Below are 18,986 nucleotides of genomic sequence, written 5' to 3'. Positions count from 1 at the left end.
TAGTCCTGCTCCAAATACTAATATTTTTTAAAAATTAATGTTATTTCTACTACTAACAATAACTCTATGTTGCTATAAATCTTCTTATCCAAAGTGTTTAAAGCTATACCCATAGGTTTTTTAGCTTCCTCTCATTTTTATGGGGAAAAAATGTAAAAGAATGCATTCTAAAATATTTCTAACTGTTAAAACTTCCTCCCTTATCATTACCCATTTCTATTTGGAAAAACTATTTCCAGTTCTTTCATTAAGATGATGAATTTCAAAATTTTATAGAAAAGGCTGTAAAACAGGTTTGCTGGTTTACTTCAGTTGTTCTAGGTGCAATCTTTTCTTCAACTTTCCTGATAGTGCTTAGCTTTTCTTTCCTTTAATAGCATTCATTTTATACATTAACCTTTTATTAAAAAGTAGATGAAAACTATTCTGTTCATAAATGAAGAATGTAGACTAGTACATTTCTCTAGAAATGCTTTGATTCCTGAGGACTAATGACATTTATTGCTTCCTCTGTTTTCCTCACAATTTCATGTTAACCATGAACTCTTTTAATCTTTTCCTTATTTATTACTAAGTTCTGCACATTCTCCAAAGTTTGGGAAGATATGCCATCGAGAGTCCAAACTTGCTCTTTTATAGCCATTAATCATGTTTTGTTTCCCACCCCAGTCACCTCTTCCCTTCTTTGCCATCCGAAATCCCTTAACCATCTACCATCATTCATCCTCACTTTCCCAAGTAATTTGCTATTTTTAAATATCTTATTATCTCATATTCCTCATTACCCACTTATCCTTCAAACTCTATTGTTCATTTAATTTTCTCAGAAATTGAACAATCTTATTTGGCTTGCAGCATCTTTCTCCCCATTCTTGCACACCTACCTCACCTTCCCACTTTCCAACTTCCTCTTTGTTTCCAAAGGTGCAGATCATGATTTGAAATGATGGAAATAAATCTTAATCTCCTTCCACTTACTTAATTTTAAAAATCCAATGATCATTCCCAGAGGGAAACCTAGGTTTGTAATTCTCAAGCCTTGCCACAGAAGCAATCAAATACACTAGGTCTCTTTTTATTTAATCATGGATAATACAAGGAAACGCTTTCTAAAATGAAATATTGCACAGTTGGTTGGTGTTAATCTGAGATGCGCCAACCATTCTTTTTCTCTTTTGGGTGTGAAGCCTAGTATGGTCAGCCAAGGACACATTTGTGTCTTATGAATCTATGTCACATAAGCCTTTTTTCTTAGGGATTTAAATAAACCCTAAATACAAATCCTGCTGTCATCAAGCTTTCTGTTAGTGTCCAGCCTCTTTTCTTAGAAGAGCATAATTTTACCTTTAAAAATTTTTTGTTTATATTTTGTTTATCAACCTTCACAGGCTTTGAGGCTGTTTTCCCTTTCTCTTGATCTTTCTTTCCTCCTCCTGAAATCTCAGGCGAATTAATTTTAGCAAATACTGCAGGCATGCAGTCTTCCCTTTATTTTCTCTACTTCAGGATCCTTCCTCACCTAATCCTTTTCCAGTCCTTTCCTTCCTATTTCAAGTGCAGGACAGGGATGAACTCCCATCTTTGGACAGCCCCATCTTTATATCATCCTTCACTTTCCTCTCATCATTTCATTTCACTCCATACACACACTACTTTCGTTCCTGACCATGTTTGGCCACTTCTGTGGCTGCTGAAGTTCTGGCAGCCTGCCTTCCTGGCCACGAGTACAGCTACTTGTTTCCTTCAGTGCCCCTCAGGTGCTGCCAAGGCAAAGGCATCATGATCATTGACTTTATCAGTGATAACACCAAGGCAATGGAAGTAAACATACATAGGGACAGCCTCATTTCATGCTTAAAGGAAGAACTGGGGCAATTTCCCCAACTCAACTATCTCCCATTGAACTTCTCTGAAGAATAGTGTTCCTTTTCAAAGCTTATTGATTTTCCCATTCTATTACAGGCATATAAAGGCCTTATATGGGAATGAGGTTAGTAAATTGTAACTACTGAAACCTAGCATGCATCTCCATATGATTATGACCTTACTCTCATTCTACACTGGCCAAAGGTATAGATGCTTGTGAGTGGGAAATCCTGCCCATTGAATGACTATGAGTACGTTTCTTTGAAAAGAATAGAGTTTTCCTGAGTTAATCCCTTTTTTAATAATCCAAATTATCTACTCTTTTTTCTAAAATGTGACCCCTTTCCCCTTTTGTATTCTATTACGATTCACCACGATTTCTCCTGAGGGTACAATAGAGTCTAATTTTCTTCATTATTCAATTTGGATCCTGTTAAGAGAGACAGACATTCACTGACGAGAAGAACATTTAAATTTTGGCAAATAAGTTCATTAGTATTCAGAAAGCTTTGCATCCCTCATATTTAATAAACCTTTCCATTACAGAGTAAGAAATCCTGCAAAATAGTCAAACAAATTAGCAATGGGGCCACCAAGAGAGTACATTCAACCTGGATTCAAAGATGTCTCAGTTTATTAGTTTTCTGTCAATCATTAAAACAAGAAAGATGAAACATGCAATTAGATACAAGGAGACAGAACTCCTAATTCTTTCATCCTAGCTGAAGCAGAAGAGTTTTAACTGCTTGGAAAAATAAGATTTTTGTTTTCTCTCAAGAGGGAAGAGGAAGCAAATATAAATTGCCTTAGAGTCAATGGCTGGAGGTACAATGCTCCAAACCATGCAAATGAGAGGTGGAAAGACAAGTCCATCATCTGTATGTTTTGTCTTTACAGTGGCCAATATCCAGATATTTAGAAATGTGAGATAATTGACAGAATATTCCTCTTTCATTAGAATGTTTAGAGTCACATAGATTTACTGATTGTCTTCTTCTTAATGAAAGTGACACTGCACTAAAATACTTGAATATGTTGTCAATTATTCCAGAGCCAATTTTCCATTTATGTGGTTATCAATGCCCTTTGTTTCTCTTCTAAGTCCTACCAGCCACTCTATCTTAGGAGCCTTACACTGTTTATAACATATTTACCAGAGGGAAAGTAAGGACAAGGAGAGGAAATAAAATACTAATCAATGCATTTAGTAATGATGTACATCTACAAAACTGAAGACGAGAAAATTAAAACTCTTGGCCATGGAGACGTATAGACGTTAACTGGAGGTGTCTGCCTGTTCCTTGACCTCAACTCAGAAGTAAAATTAAGAGTTAAGAGTAATTAATTCTACCATTTAAGCCAGAAATTGAAATCCCTAATACTATTTCCTGGGATAAAATTCTGAAACCAAATAGTGTGTATCAGCAATTCTGAATTTGAAATTCCATATATTGATTTTTCTATAAAATATTTTCTGCACTCAGAGATATATATCAAATAGATCTGCTAATGTTGGAAAAAACAAAGATACAAATTTGCTTATATAGGATTCACAATAGGGTAAGAATTACTAGCAACATCTTTTTGTTTGATTAGGCTTTTTTCTTTCCTTTTTAAAGAGGTCACCAGCCATAGGGATGTATCAATCACAGTATATATGAAAACGTCTATTTGCTGAGAGGTACTTTGTAAGACTGGAAAGTAGTCCTTCCTACCAGGGAAGGGATGGCTTACAAAGTATAAAGTAGTCAGTGGCCTTCACTGTCTGGAGGTCCTTCTACAGATTTATCCTAAGAAATAAAAAATTGTTTCTTCCTTATATCTGAAGATAGATCTTTTCACAATGACTCTAGGGCTGAATGATTATCTTTTTTTTTTTTTTTTTTTTTTTTTCCAAGATAGGGTCTCCCTATGTCACCCAGGCTGGAGTGCAATGGCATGATCTCGGCTCACTGCAGCCTCGACCTCACAGGCTCAAGCAATCCTCCCACCTCAGCCTCCTGAGTAGCTTGTACTACAGTCATGGGCCACCACACGCAGCTAATTTGTGTATTTTTTTTGTAGAGCTGGGGTTTTGCCATGTTCCCTAGGCTATGCTTGAATTCCTGGGCTCAAGCAATCTGCTGCCTCGGCCTCCCAAAGTGCTGTGATTACAAGTGTGCAGCACCATGCCCGGCCCTGCATAATTATCTGATGTGTATCTCAAGGCACTCTAAAAGTTGTTTGAGTAGAATGGGGCATCTGTCTGTAGTTGGTTACCCTGGGACATGGGCACATTCCCCTGGGATATCGTTGATTCTTTCCAAAGAGAAAGCCAGCAGATGACAGAAATTAGGGTTTTGTCTCCTGGAGTCTGGGAAAGTCTCAGGTTTACCTTGTATCTCCAAATCTAGCACACACCTGGTACACGGCAATGACATATGCTCAATAGAAATGTGAGGAAGGGAAGGAGAGGGAGAAAGGTAGGGGGGTAAAAAGGAGGGGATAAAGCTCCCATATGCTCTACAGTGTATATTCCTACAACCTTCCTAACTCCAAAGGGCAGAAGCAGACTCACTGTATCCTAAAACATTGATAAAACATCCACTTCAGAAAAAAGTAATAACAATCAAGTAACTATTGAAGATCTATTTGACCTAACAGCATAGAAACAGGAGAATTACACACTGGCCAGCTGTAGCGTAGGGCCTGATATTAATGTTTTAGAGCTGGAGAGGCCTGGAGTCACTCAAGAGGCATCCAAGTGGAATGTGAAGTGACTTACCCACGGTCACATAGCTTGTTAGTATTAGAACACAAACTAAAACCCAGGTCTCAAAATTCCCAGCCCAGAATTTTTCACGCTGCAGTTTCCTATATAGAACAGAAGCAACAGCTGTTCTTCAATCCTATCCCTTCCTGTTTCCTAACCCAAGTCACTACATATGTCCTTCCCCAGAGGCCCTGCTAACCTTAAGCCCTTTCTCTGGTACCACAGAACTTTGTACAACTTGCTGGGGGGAAACAGCCCATGCTCATAGGCCATTTATAGAATGCAGGCTTATAGAACATGGTCAATAGGCATGATTAAGGAAATAGGAATTACCCTAATGATTGGAACACTGGCTCAATGATATCTTTGTGGCCATTTGTTAGTTGTAGCCACTGTTCTTCATACCTAAGGGAAAGCTACAGTGTAAGCTCCATGGGGGCAGGAACCATGTCTGTCTTGTCCCTAAGTCTCTACAGTGTCCAGTAGGTACTTAACTATTAGTTGTATTTTTAAACATGACCACCAGTTCCATATTTCATGATTCCAAGCAGGTTCCATCATGGCTTTATCTACAAATAACCAGCAATGTCATCCTTTAGCCAAATATTTTTGAAGCGTTCAGCTCTACCTTGTGTCTCCAATAATCCAATGAACTCAACACAGAGTCTGACCACCAGGCCCATAGGCAAAGAGTTCAAGTTCCATTTGACTTGAACTACTCTGTGAGCAATGACCCTCACCCCCAAGTGAATGAAGACTCCCTAAGGGCTCACATTATAGAAATGGAAGACAGATAGTCTGCCAGTGTCTTTATTATCAAAGCCCTAGAGTGCAGAGAAGAGACATGTAGGGTAATGAATTGGTGTCTCCCTCAGACCACTACTTGTTCAATCTTTATTAGAGGAAAGGCTGAGCTCTGTATGGGCAAGAACCAAGCAGGAAGACCATGGGAGTGCTCAGCCTGCCCTCTGTGGTCATAAACAATCTAGCTAGAGCTCCTGTTTTATATATCCTAGTAAGAAAAACAGAAACCCTGAAGTCAAACAGCATATTCCTCTGTATTCTGATTATGCCCTACTTTCTACCCCTAAGGAATTTAACAAACCATTCCTTCCAACCCCACACAGAATCCTGAGAGAAGGGCTGGTAAATATATTTTCCATGGATGTGTTAGCATACTACTGACATGTTAGTGCCCTTATAGTTTAGTCCTCCAAGCAATTGTCCAGTTGTTTTGTCTTTAATCTGACCCTGCTGACAGTCATTACTCAAAATGAAGAAGGCAATCTAGACAGAAACTGTAGCTGATGCTCCTCTTCTCTCAGTGGGTGGATAGCCCATCCATAAAGTCTTCTTGATGATGGTGTCCAGAAGCCAAGGTCCAAGGAGCTCCACAACAGCAGTGGGAAGCAATACAGGAAAAGGTCATGCTCCTCCAAGGGAGTGGGTTTTCCTTTGTCTCAGCAACTGTAAAATTATAAACAAAAGATTAAAAAGCTAAATCACTGCTCAAGTAAGGATCTTGGTAAATGCATGGTTTACTCAAAGCCTGATGACGGATTCATTGGCATCTAAATGAAGTCTGTGGTTTTCCAGACAATGGGGCAGAGACTATAGGAACACACAAATTGTGCCTAAGGATTCTCTGTTCCTTCATTAATTTTGTTGTACCAAAGAAAAAGGAAAAACTATCATTGCAACTAAATACAAGTAAATGCAAGTAAATCTGCATGCATAAAGCATGTAGAATACATGGGCTAGGAAGGGATATACTAGGGGAAAAGGAGAGACAGCACAGAGAATCGAGAGCAAAGTAGTTGCTTCTTCCCCCACGATATTGCACAGCACTGACCTGAATGGAACAGCAATTATGCGACCTAAGTGAGAGTTCAATAAATAACAATATCTGAGGGCAAACTGAGAGTTAAGCTCCCATGAAAAGTTAGAAGCATAGTAACCAAAGCCTTGCCCAGTCCCTGGGCAATCAATATGATTGATACTCAGAGTCTTTAACAAAATCAGATAGGATGATAATAATCTCACCCAAAGGTGGTTTAAATGAAGCATCACTAGTTTAGGGAATTTCTACCAAAAACACCAAAAGTGATGGTGATAGCGCCATTATCAGAGTACTGGCAAAACCACCAAATCAATGGCTGTCTTCGGCTGCCACCCCTACCTAGGTGGGTCCCTGTGTCCCCTTCCTCAGGAACCAGGAGCCCAGCATCCATGTGCCATTATCCACCCACTCTAATTTCTTTGATGCAACAGATAGCAGTTAAACAGAAAGTCTTCCAACGGCCAGAATTGAGTATTTCATACTAGGGTACAAATAACTGGTTAATTTGACTTTATCAGCACCATAAGACAGTGCAAAAAAAAAGAAAAGGAAAGAAAAAAATAACAATTGGTGACTTTCACACTCCCATGAGGTATCTGCAATTTATAAATGGAGCTTGTATACATAAAACTCTTAATTACTGTAATATGAAAAAAAAAGAGAGAGAGAGAAGGAAGGGACAAGTGAATAAGGAAAGAGCAGGGCCTTCCCATGCTTCTTGTTTAATGTCACCACCATCCCACACCAACCATCAAACCTCCAAACATGGGCCTAGGCATCTTGGCCTCCGATGATACTAAATAGCTGCTAACCCCAGTCTTAGAAGACAATTCTGTCCTCAGAGCACACAGAAGAGCTGGGTCCTTTAGAACCAATGCCCGGATTTATAGAGAAGCCTCCTACAGATATGAGTGATCATGTCTGCATTGCTGGTGTCTACCCTAGTCCAAATCTTTCACTTTACAAAGAAGCAAAGTGAAAGGTGAGTGGCTTGCACAGTGTCCTGTAGAGACTAACTAAAGGGTAGGACCAGGACTGAGCCCAGGTCTCCCAAGACCCAGTCCACAGCCCTATCCAGGTAAATCCCCATGAGCATAACACACTGTGCTCCAGACACAGGCAGAAGATCATATTCCTCAAACACTAGAGTAGTATTTGGGTAGTAGCTGGGTAGCAATTTCCCCTTCCTGGACAGCAATTTGATTCAGTGGGTCCGGGTTGAGGCACAGGTATCTACATGTTAACAAGCTCCATGGGGTCTTCCAGGTATAGAAACCACCCCTACACTTGGTCACCCCTCTACCTACCAGCACCGCACAGAGGGCTGAGAGGTCCCTATGAAGGGACTGCTCTGGGGACATCCTCTGGAACCCAAACATCAAAGGGCTCCTGACCACTGGGTCACAAGTCAGAGCCCTGAAAACAAACACCAGCCTTGAAATCTCAAACAAAGAATGCTTAGAATGGGACAGAAAGGTCTCCTCTTAGACCTGTTGACCTTAGTGGCTTTGGTCCTGGCAATATCCAAGTGATGCCTTCAAGCCTCTTGTGTAACCAATCTCCCAATATGTGCCGAGCCCCTACTTTGTATAAGACTGTGCAGGGGGGCTAAGATGGGCAAAGAAAAGTAAGCCCTAGTTGCAAAAACTCTACCAAGAAGATCAGACACGTACACTGAAAAAGAACCCACATTACAGAGCAGTGTTGTTGAGGATGAAACAACACAGATCCATATCTGTGTCATATAAGCTTGCCCGATGTAACTCAACAATTTCCAAATCCACTTCCTGGCAGAACCATCTTTCCTGGTTCCTCAACCCCCACCCTGGGGATTCTGATTCAGTAAGCCTGAGGAAGAGCTCAGAATGTGTCTTTTTCGCCAGCTGTGAGGTAAATCTAAGGTAGGCAGTCCACAGGTGGACATTTGAGATTCTCACAGCGTGTTGCGGGTCAGGCTGCAAAGAATTTAAGGGAATCTAGCTTAGTTGCTTCTTTATATTAATGGTTTGCTGCTCCTCAAAATTCTTAACTTACTCACATTGGCCCCTAGAATCTCAGTCTGTTTGGTTTTGTTCCTCTTAGGTCAGTCATGGCCTATGCTGTCTTCCTACTTGAAACTTCCTACTTAGGGCCTCCTTCATGTTCCCAGCAGAAATCTGTTTTCTGGAAAAGGGTGCAGCTTTACTCCTCAGGAAAACACACAGGAAAAAAAAAAAAGCCCATGTCCAGCCATGTATCATATGATTCAATTTATACCATTTATATGGAATGTCTAGAATAGGCAAATTCATACAGATAGAAAATAGATTAGTGGTTGTAGAGGACTGAGGGAAAGTGGAATGGGGAACGACTGCTAATGGGTATGGAGTTTCCTTTTGGAGGTGATGAAGACATTCTGGAATTAGCGGTAATGACTGCACAACTTTCTGACTATACTGAAAAACCACTGGATTGTAGGCTTTAAGAGGGTGAATTTTATGGTATATGAATTATATCTCAATTTTTGAAAAGCCCATGCATAGGTAACACATAAAACATACAGGTGGGTCACCTGGCTCCCTGGGCCCTCACAACTACTGGGTGATAACCCCTGGGCAAGAGGCAGGGCAGCCAATGACAATAGCTACCATGCACTTGTACTTATTATGTGGCAGACAGACATCCATTACACACAGTACATGGTTGGCTCAGTACATGGTTATCTCAGATGAGACATCATTACCAAAGATGTGGATATTATTATGATGATATTGTTATCACTAACATTTTAAAATATGACAACACGAAGCCATAGTGAAGTTAAATAACTTGTCCAGTCCACAGCTAGTAAGTGGCAAAACTGATAGCTAGGGAGATGTGGCTTAACAGGCACCAAAAGACCCCTGCCCCAAACCTTGCCCCAAACCATGTCCCTCATGGATCTGTCATTCTTATCATTAAATTTGCGGAAAGTAGAATAATAATAATGGTGGCAATAATGTAGCTGAGATGTACTGAGCATTTTCCATAAATCATCCTCGATTTATAGATGTGAAAACTAAGGCGGAGAATGTTTAAGTAAATTGCCCCAAACCACACAGCTAATAAGTGATGGAGCCAGAAGTTAAATACAGACCCTAGTGCTAAGCCGCTCAGTCAGAGACCCAACTCAGATGTCTGCAGGAGCAGGACAATGATAGTGTCAAGTGGGCCCCATATAGCGTACCTTGAAATACAAAGCAGTATTGACTCATCTTTGATTCATCTATAGACATGTGGTACAATTTTCTCCTAATACTAGGGGATAAAACAAAGCACAAGATCAGTGATAAATGGCAAATGATGCTTTGCCTCAATGTTGAGGATGCAAACACGAGTGCAGAAACTATGGTAAATTGGAGAGAGAGCCACTTCACCCAACAGGGCTTCCCCATTCCACTGTAACCCTCCACCGCTGGGTGGGTGTGCAGTACAGTGTTGCCATATTTTCTGAGATAAAGCCAGAAAGACAGATCTTTACAGAAAATCTTTTTCGTTTTTAAAAGATAGTAAAGAATTCTGCAGACTACATTGGTCTGTAGCAGAACACTCTTGACTTCAACACATAGTAAATTGCCTCCTTAAGCAGTTCTATGTGACTGGGATTTAGAATTTGGGGTGAAAAGTGACAGGGTGAGTCAGGAACAGTGAGGAGGAGCCAGGGTCTGAAGACTCTTGACGCACACCTAAGGAAGCAGAACTTTATTTTCTAGGCTAGGGAAAGCCAGATCTTTGCTGTTCTGTTTTAAGAAGGGAAAGGGGCCAGATCACAAAGACATCTCTGACGACGATGTGAAGGTAGAATAACCAGGAAAGATAGCCAAGGCAGTGAAACCAACTGGGAGGTAACTGTAATTGTCAGCCCCAAACTAAGGTAGTAGCAATGGAGGCAAGAGCATGTACTCAAGTCAACAACTAATAGCAAAGATTTTCCCTGATAGATGATAGATGTGATCGTATCAAAAGGGGGGACACATATACTCTATTAGATAGCTATACTGGTAGTCCCTTGATTTAAAAAAAAAAAAACACTATCATAAGGAAGAGGGAGACATTAGCAAATGGAGGAAGAGCACTATGAGAGAAATGGAGAAGGGTTACAGGATACAACTTGTTAGAGGCTGGGTTTGGCATGTGAAAGGGAAAGAAAATGTTCTTGGCTGGAGAAGAGACAGCTCTAAAACTGCCTAGGAAAACAAAAGTGAATGAGGGAAATAAAGAAAACATATAAAGAGTTCAGGTATTAAGAAATTAAGAAGAAATATGGAAAGCCGGCAGGGAAAAAAAATAATCAACCAATGAAGAACAGTGAAGGTCCCTAATGTCCAGATTTAATGCAGATGACAGAAACCAGTGAAGGCATTTTAAAAAGATGTTGTAATGAAGGCACTAAGAAGATTGCTTTAACAGAGACTGAACTCAAGAATAGAGACCACAATGGAGGCATTTATAAGGAGTAGAAGAAAAAGAAGACCAAAATATGGGAAAGGATTTTAGTGATTGGAAACTCACAGGCAAAGATGAGTCTTAGAGATGTCAGAAAGGAAAATATGACAGGATTCTGGAATATTCTCAGAGTGAAAATAAGGTCTAATCTGTAAAATATACAAAGTTCTCTCTCCACAAGTGCTTAAGAAGCAGCCCTGAGGAGTGCCAAAGATAACACCAAAGCTGCATTCCGAGGGCATGAGGAAGAGAAAGCAGTTACCAGCAAGTCCCTGAAGGGAAGGGAGCAAGGATTTTAGCCCTCACCAGGCTTGGTTTTCATTGCTTGTAACATCATCCAAATCGGAATAAAGCATTCAACAGAATGGACTTTTCCAGAAGTAACCTTGTGATGGCTCAGAGCATTCTGGGAGAGCTGCAGTAGTAAAGAAGACTGAAGCAAAAAGGAAAAGCCTCTGCCACACACAGTGCAGAGATAGAGGACCAACAATAACGGTAACAAAATATCCTATTGAAAAGCATTAAGTTGTACATTAAAAGGGAAGAAATATAAGGAGGTAGGAGGAGGTAACATCATTGACAACAATGTGAAAGGGCTGTCATTTAGAAGTATGTCATGTTATGTCTGGTATCTTACATACAGTATTCCATCTAAGCCTCACATTAGATATGCGAAGTTACTCTGTTTTGCAGAAAAAAAAAATGTAGAGGCTATGTAAAGTTGGTTATTTGCTAAAAGTCACTTAGTAAGTTTTAGATGCAAGGCTTGTTGGAGTCTCAAACTTATGCATTTTTCTACTATACCACACTGTTGGACTATGGACCATCTTCCAATCGGATTACTGCAAAAGCCTTCCTAACTGATATTTCACCCTTTACAATTCTCCTTTCACTATGTAACTCAAGTAATCTTTCTAAAATGCAAATTTTATCATGGTGCTTCCCTGCTCAAATCCAGTCAAAAAATTCCTTTTGATCTTAAGATGGAGTCCAAACCACTTAGCATTCCCTACAAGGCCCTTCAGGATCTGTCCCTACTCACCTTCCTAGCCTTATCGCAAGCTCTTCTCATTGCAGGTGACAATGCAATGACTCTTAATATATTAAAGTCCCTGGAATGCACCCTGCTCATTCTCACCTCCAGGTCTTTGCACACTTTGTCTCTTTTGCCTGAAGCACTCTTCCTGACCTCCTAAACTCTCCCCTCAGTCAGTCAATGCAACAGCTTCTCTTCTCTCATAAAATTTAACACACTTTACTGAAATCCTCTCCACCAGTTCTGAGGTCCCCACACCTCCTAACTGGGAACTACATGAGGACAGATCCTGTTTCTATCTTGTTCACATTCATACCCAACTAGTAGTGCCCTGACATATCATAGGTGTTAAACACATATCTTTTGAAATGGATTAATAAATTGGATGGGGTGGGGCTGTCACCGGTTACTAAGTTAAACTATGGGTAGAGGCAAAGGCCATAACACCAAAGCCTCTACTTTAACGTCTGCAATTTACTGTCTATAGCTGAAGATTCTTTTCTTAGACATCTTGAAAAATTCAACAACATTTAGGCTGGGCCTCCTCTGGCTCACACCTGCAATGCCAGCACTTTGGGAGGCCAAGGCAGGCAGATAACTTGAAGCCAGGAGTTCGAGACCAGCCTGGCTAACATAGCAAAACCTTGTATCTACTAAAAATACAAAAATTAGCCGGGCATGGTGGTGTACACCTGTAATCCCAGCTATTCGGAAGGCTGAGGCATGAGAATCACTTTAACCTAGGAGGCAGAGGTTGCAGTGAGCAGAGATCATGCCACTGTACTCCAGCCAGGTGAAACAGCAAGACTCTGTCTCAAAAAAAAAAAAAAAAAAAAAAAAAAAAATCTACATTTAACAGAACATATACTCTATGCATTTCCTGTGCTCAGAGCTATGAGTAATTCTAGGGGCAAGACTCAGTTCTTGCCCTAAACAAGCTTGTAGTCTAGTGGAGTAGCCTTCATTTTCCAGTGTGTTACAATTCACATTCTCTTTAAACCTTTTTAGAATTTAGTTGACAAGGGATCCTTGACAGTCTGTTAAGCATTGGGTAACTGCCAATTGACTGATCACCAGCTCCAACAAGACTACAACGGGCTTGAGATTCAAGACTGAATCTTCTTCATTATCATCCCAGTGCCCAGCATAGTGGCTGGTATATAAAAACAGGTTTAAAATAATCAACTGAATGAATGAAAGAATAGACAAATGAACAAGCAAACAAGCCAAGTCTTGGAATAAAGCTTTGGGATCTGGGTCAGAGTCTCAGCAGGAATTATTCTCCATCATTAAACAGATAAATGACTCTGCAACAAATACTCTAGGGAAAATCAGCCCATTTGATATAAACACACACAGAGACACACAGACACATACGCACACACACAAACACACAGATACACACACGGAGACACACACACACAGACACACACACAAACACACAGATACACACACGGAGACACACACACACAGACACACACACAAACACACAGATACACACACGGAGACACACACACACAGACACACACAAACACACAGACACACACACACACAGACACACACGGAGACACACACACAGACACACACACAAACACACAGATACACACACGGAGACACACACAGACACACACACAAACACACAGACACACACACGGAGACACACACACACAGACACACACACCAACACAGATACACACACGGAGACACACACACACAGACACACACACAAACACACAGACACACACACGGAGACACACACACACAGACACACACAAATACACAGATACACACACGGAGACACACACACAGACACACAAACATACAGACACACACACGGAGACACACACACGGAGACACACACACAAACACACAGATACACACACGGAGACACACACACACAGACACACACACACAAACACACAGATACACACACGGAGACACACACACACAGACACACACACAAACATACAGACACACACACGGAGACACACACAGAGACACACACACAAACACACAGATACACACACGGAGACACACACACACAGACACACACACACAAACACACAGATACACACACAGAGACACACACAAACAGACACACACACAAACACACAGACACACACACAAACACACAGACACACACACGGAGACACACACACAGATACACACACGGAGACACACACACATACACACACGGAGACACACACACAGACACACACACAAACATACAGACACACACACGGAGACACACACACAGACACACACACAGACACACAGATACACACACGGAGACACACACACACAGACACACACACGAACACACAGACACACACAGACACACACACAAACACACAGACACACACACGGAGACACACACACACAAACAGACACACACACGGAGACACACACACACACAGACACACACACGGAGACACACACACAGACACACACACTGCAGAGCCAGAGGAGTACGGGAGCAGGACAAAAGAGGGTCAGGGTAGGATTTTGGATGGATTTCCAGAGCCAGCTCAGGTTCCTCCTGTGACTTTAGGTTCAGAAGGGAGACACCATGGGGCAGGCACACACACATAGAGCAGTGACATGGCTTCACCTGACCCCTACAAACTCAAATCTGCTTATTGAGACACACCATAGAGATAAAGCAATGGAAAAACAGGTAGATACATCAATATAGTGCTCATCACGTTTCCAAAACTTAGTAAGAAAACCTTAATTTGACATGGTATTTAAAATGTATGTTAATAATCACCAACACAAATAAATACCCAACTGAAATATCTGAATAGTTTCTATATCTTTCAAAATTAAAACCAAATATCAGAACAAAAATAGCTATCTAAATAGCATCCTTTTCACACATACACACACACTTCTGAAATTTACCTGCTGCCAATTTGTTATTTAAATAAACATTTCTGCTACACGCTTTACCACCAAATAGTACCTTGTAGTCAGTTTTAAAAACCTTTATCAAAGTAAGAGTATGGTATAATTTTGACACCAGACAGTCCTTTGCTTTTGTGTGGAATCACTGTGTTGCCTGAACAGTGTATGATTTCGCTTTTGTGCAGACAATCAGCAGGTCATTAGTGTACCATACAAATCGCCCTGGACTCAGGATGGAGCCCTGGGGAACTGAAGCTGTAATAGACTGGAGGGAAGATATGGTGTTGCTGACAGTTACCTCTGATGGCAGTTAAAAGGTATGATTGCAACCACATGACAGCTTAATACAACAGATCCCTGAGTTGTTCACATGGCAAATTCTGATTAATGGTGTCAATAATCATTATAAATTTTTAAAGTTTTTTTTTTCAGCACAACTATTCTTTAATATCAAATATCCTGTTATTGGATCCTGTATCCAATACTGGATCCTGTTATCTCTAAATATCCATTAATTTTATATATTTTTGCTTGCTTGAATCAGGATCCAAATAAAATCCCACTTTATGATGGCTTGTCTTTTAACTTTTTTTGATCTACAGGCTTCTCCTTTCATCTCTTTTTTTCTCCCTTGCAATTTGTTTATTAAAGAAACCAGGTTGTTTTCCTATATTTTGGATTTTGCTAAATACATCCTCATTATGCCGTGTCTCAGAGTTTGGATTTTTCTGACTGTATGCTCATGAAGTTCTTTAACTTTTTCCTCATTTTCTTCTGTTCTCTGTATTTACTATAAATTAATAGTTTGATCCAAAGATTTGATCAGATTCAGGTTGGATTTGAAGAGCAGGGCAAAAAATTGTGCTAGGCTCTTCCATCAGAAGAAACGTAATGTCTAACTATCTTCTTTTGGTAATGTTAGCATCCATTGATCAATTATGAATAGAAAAATAATGGTATTATTATATCATTCCTTCTTCATTTATTAGCTGTCATACTGTAGATACTGCTTTTTATAAATTATTGTTTTACCCAGTTGTACAATTTATATAGAAAAGGCCAGATAGTTGTTGAATTTTTCTTTTCAATATTTTTTTTCAAAATGATGGCTTGTCTCATTTATATCCTTCAATCGTGACGACTTTTATTTTTAAGAATTATTATGAATGCAGAAATTTAAGCATATTTGACATATTTTCATCCATTGCAATTATTACCCCTATCAATGTATAAAATATCCTATCTTTGGTCAGAATGCGTCCCTTTAAATTGCCTCTTGAGACTTGTTGATATCATTCTAACAGTCTTTGATAGAGTCCTTGCCATCTAGAATGACAATGTGTTCTAGGCTTATCTTACGCATTTCTGGCGCAGACCTGAAATCAGCAATTTCTCCAAGAAGTTTTGGGGATTATTTAGTGGTAGATGGTATTTGGAGACCACAATCTTGGTGCTAGGGATAAATATTATAATTTTAAAACTTTAAAAAAATTAACAGCTTTATTAAGGTATAATTTATATACCATAAAATTTGTAGAGGACTCCATTACATCCTGCTATCAGAATACAAGACCAACCAGGTCCCTTATGAAATAACCACGTTTTATCATTATTTTACTGCCATTGGTTTTACATGTTGATGAACGTGAATTTATTCACATATGGAAGGTGGTGGGGGGCAGGGTTCTACTGCATATTTATACGATTCATGAAGAAATTTTTGCGTAAGGAAGTGAGTGTAAGATAAATTGAAACTCAGTATATGAACCAAAATTTGCCACTTTCACACACACACACATATGCATGCATACACACAGAGATACACAAACAGGATAAGGTCAATTTCACCGTATCCACATCTGGCAATGATGTGGGCATAGTGAAAAGATTTCAGGTTCCCTCCAGAAAGCCCTTAGGTTACAAGAAAAATCATCCTACATCTAATAAACCCATCTTAGATATATCTCCCATATGGTAAAGCCCTGTTTTGCTTTATTCCAACAAATTTGTCCTTGGATTCCTCTCACAGCTGTTGCTGCTATTGTTTATGATGTATTGAGCCCTGGCAGTGGAGTGTTGCACTGTGTACAACAGAGTCAAGATTCCCACATCACTGGGCTGTGTGAGCATTAAATAATCTCACCTGTGAAGAGTCCAGAGCACCCAGTATATTTGGGGGCCTGACACGTAATAACTGCTCAACAAATGGTGGCAAAAAAATTTTTTTAATTAAAATATTCTAGGCGCTTAGTCTCAAGAAGAAAAAACAGAGTAGGTTTCTAAACCAGATTACCACCAAGGTAATAAGGATGCTAAAACAAACAAACAAATAAATAATCCTGCCTCACAATTTCCCCCTCACTATTTTCCACCACAGTTTGGTTTGACTTGAGAAACACTGGAGCCTGTATGTGCCCAGCACTGGGCTAGCACTGGAGGCATGGAGATGACTATGGCCACCCCCCAGCTGTGGGTGGCTACCCCTCTGCTGGAGACATGAAACACCTGAAATTCTTTCAAAGCTGAGTCTTTTGCCATCACAACACCATTTAGAAAATTTATTATACAAATTCATATAAACGATATAATCCTATAAAGGAAGATATTTGCTCCTGTAACACTTACTATTTAGGTCAGTTGACTTTTTCATATTCTGGTAGACTCCTCCTTAATGTATAGCTGCCATACATACAGGAATCATCTTTTTATTGCACAATGGGTTACCTAGCATAAGTGAATGATTCAAATGTGCTAAAAATAAGTAGACTAAATTAATGCTACTTAAAAGAGCCTATGATAGCAAGCCTATAGATATAATTCTTGTCTATAAAATATATCATAGCTATTACCAAAGAAATTAATCTAAAACTTAAAATTACCAATACTAGCTAGATGTCAATAAATATTACTAATATCAACAGATAATTCTAATCCTTTTGGTCTATCTGCATGGGTGATCTTCAGGCATGTAGCCTGCAGATTTCCTCAATACTTTGAGTTGTTCAATATCATTACTAACATTTGGAGGTTCCCCACTCCAAGGATTTCCCTTCCATTTCTATCAAGTTTCAGCAGATCCTTCTCTGAAGTTTAAGTAAGACAAGAGGCTTGCCTGTTCCGTATCAATTTGACTTGGAATTTAGAAGCTAACCCTTCCCCCTCTTCCTCTTCTCCATTTTCCTTACTTTACTAGCCTCATCTCCCTTGTTTTACTTTCTTCTGAAGTTCTTTTTTTCCATGCTTTAAGTATTAATTTAAAAGCTCCCCTTTCCTATGCCCTAAGAAAAAAGAATAGCAGAAGGAACAGAAGACAGGTTTAGAAGGGTGATCAAACATGAAGAAACAAGAATTTTGAAGCTCCTACGCCTTTAAAGCTCAGCTTCTCTTTCTGCAATGGCCAAAAACAGATGGACATTCTAGAAAGACTAAAAGAAAGAAGATGCTAGGTAGGAGGAGACAGAATGTTGAAGGGAAGAACTCATCTCAAGTTCTTCCTTCTTCCTCTAATCTCTTCTTTCCACAACTCATATGCAGTGGACTTTATGCTCCTAGTGGAATTGAACCCATTGAAAGTTCAGTATAAGGCTGGGTGCGGTGGCTCATGCTTATAATCCCAGCACTTTGGAAGGCCAAGGCAGGTGGATCACTTGAGGTCAGGAGTTCAAGACCACCCTGGCCAACGTGGCGAAGCCCCGTCTCCACTAAAAATACAAAAATTAGCCAGGCATGGTGGTGCATGCTTGTAATCCCAGCTACTTGGGAGGTTGAGGCAGGAGAATCACTTGAACCCAGGAGGCAGAGGTTGTAGTGAGCCAAGATCACGCCAGTTGCAGCCTGGGCAATAGAGCAAGACTCTGTCTGAAAGAAAAGAAAAAGAAAAAGAAGAGTTCAGCGTAGGTAAAAGGACAAATGGCATGAAGTAAAATTCCACCCACAAAAAAAAAAAAAATTCCCCAGGGTGCCTCTAGATAAATTGCTCAAGTGTTGTTCTCCACCCCTCTCCCAGGCCAACACACAACACTAGGCCACCTCACACCTGAACTTCTGGTTGAGCCAGAAGAGCACTAGAAGTCTGAGGGCAGGGCCAGGAGCCCAGCAGAGCCCCAGGCAGTGGGCCCAGC

At 40.2% G+C, this 18,986-nt stretch overlaps 1 long non-coding RNA gene across 4 annotated transcripts in view; it reads right to left on the bottom strand.

Annotated features, from left to right (window-relative positions):
• Positions 1 to 2,374: 2,374 nt before the first annotated feature.
• LOC129041315 (uncharacterized) overlaps positions 2,375 to 18,986 on the bottom strand; it is a 51,220-nt gene continuing 34,608 nt past the window's right edge. For all 4 annotated transcript variants that reach the window (XR_010126943.1, XR_008503832.2, XR_008503833.2 and 1 more), the window contains exons 2-3: positions 17,491 to 18,723; positions 2,375 to 6,085 (exon numbers count right to left, since the gene is read on the bottom strand). This is a non-coding gene — a long non-coding RNA (uncharacterized LOC129041315). The remainder of the gene's footprint in view (positions 6,086 to 17,490; positions 18,724 to 18,986) is intronic.

Source organism: Pongo pygmaeus, chromosome 6 (genome assembly GCF_028885625.2).
Source record: "Pongo pygmaeus isolate AG05252 chromosome 6, NHGRI_mPonPyg2-v2.0_pri, whole genome shotgun sequence".
In the NCBI taxonomy this organism is placed as follows: Eukaryota; Metazoa; Chordata; class Mammalia; order Primates; family Hominidae; genus Pongo; species Pongo pygmaeus.
This window is presented reverse-complemented; position numbering and strand designations above follow the sequence as displayed.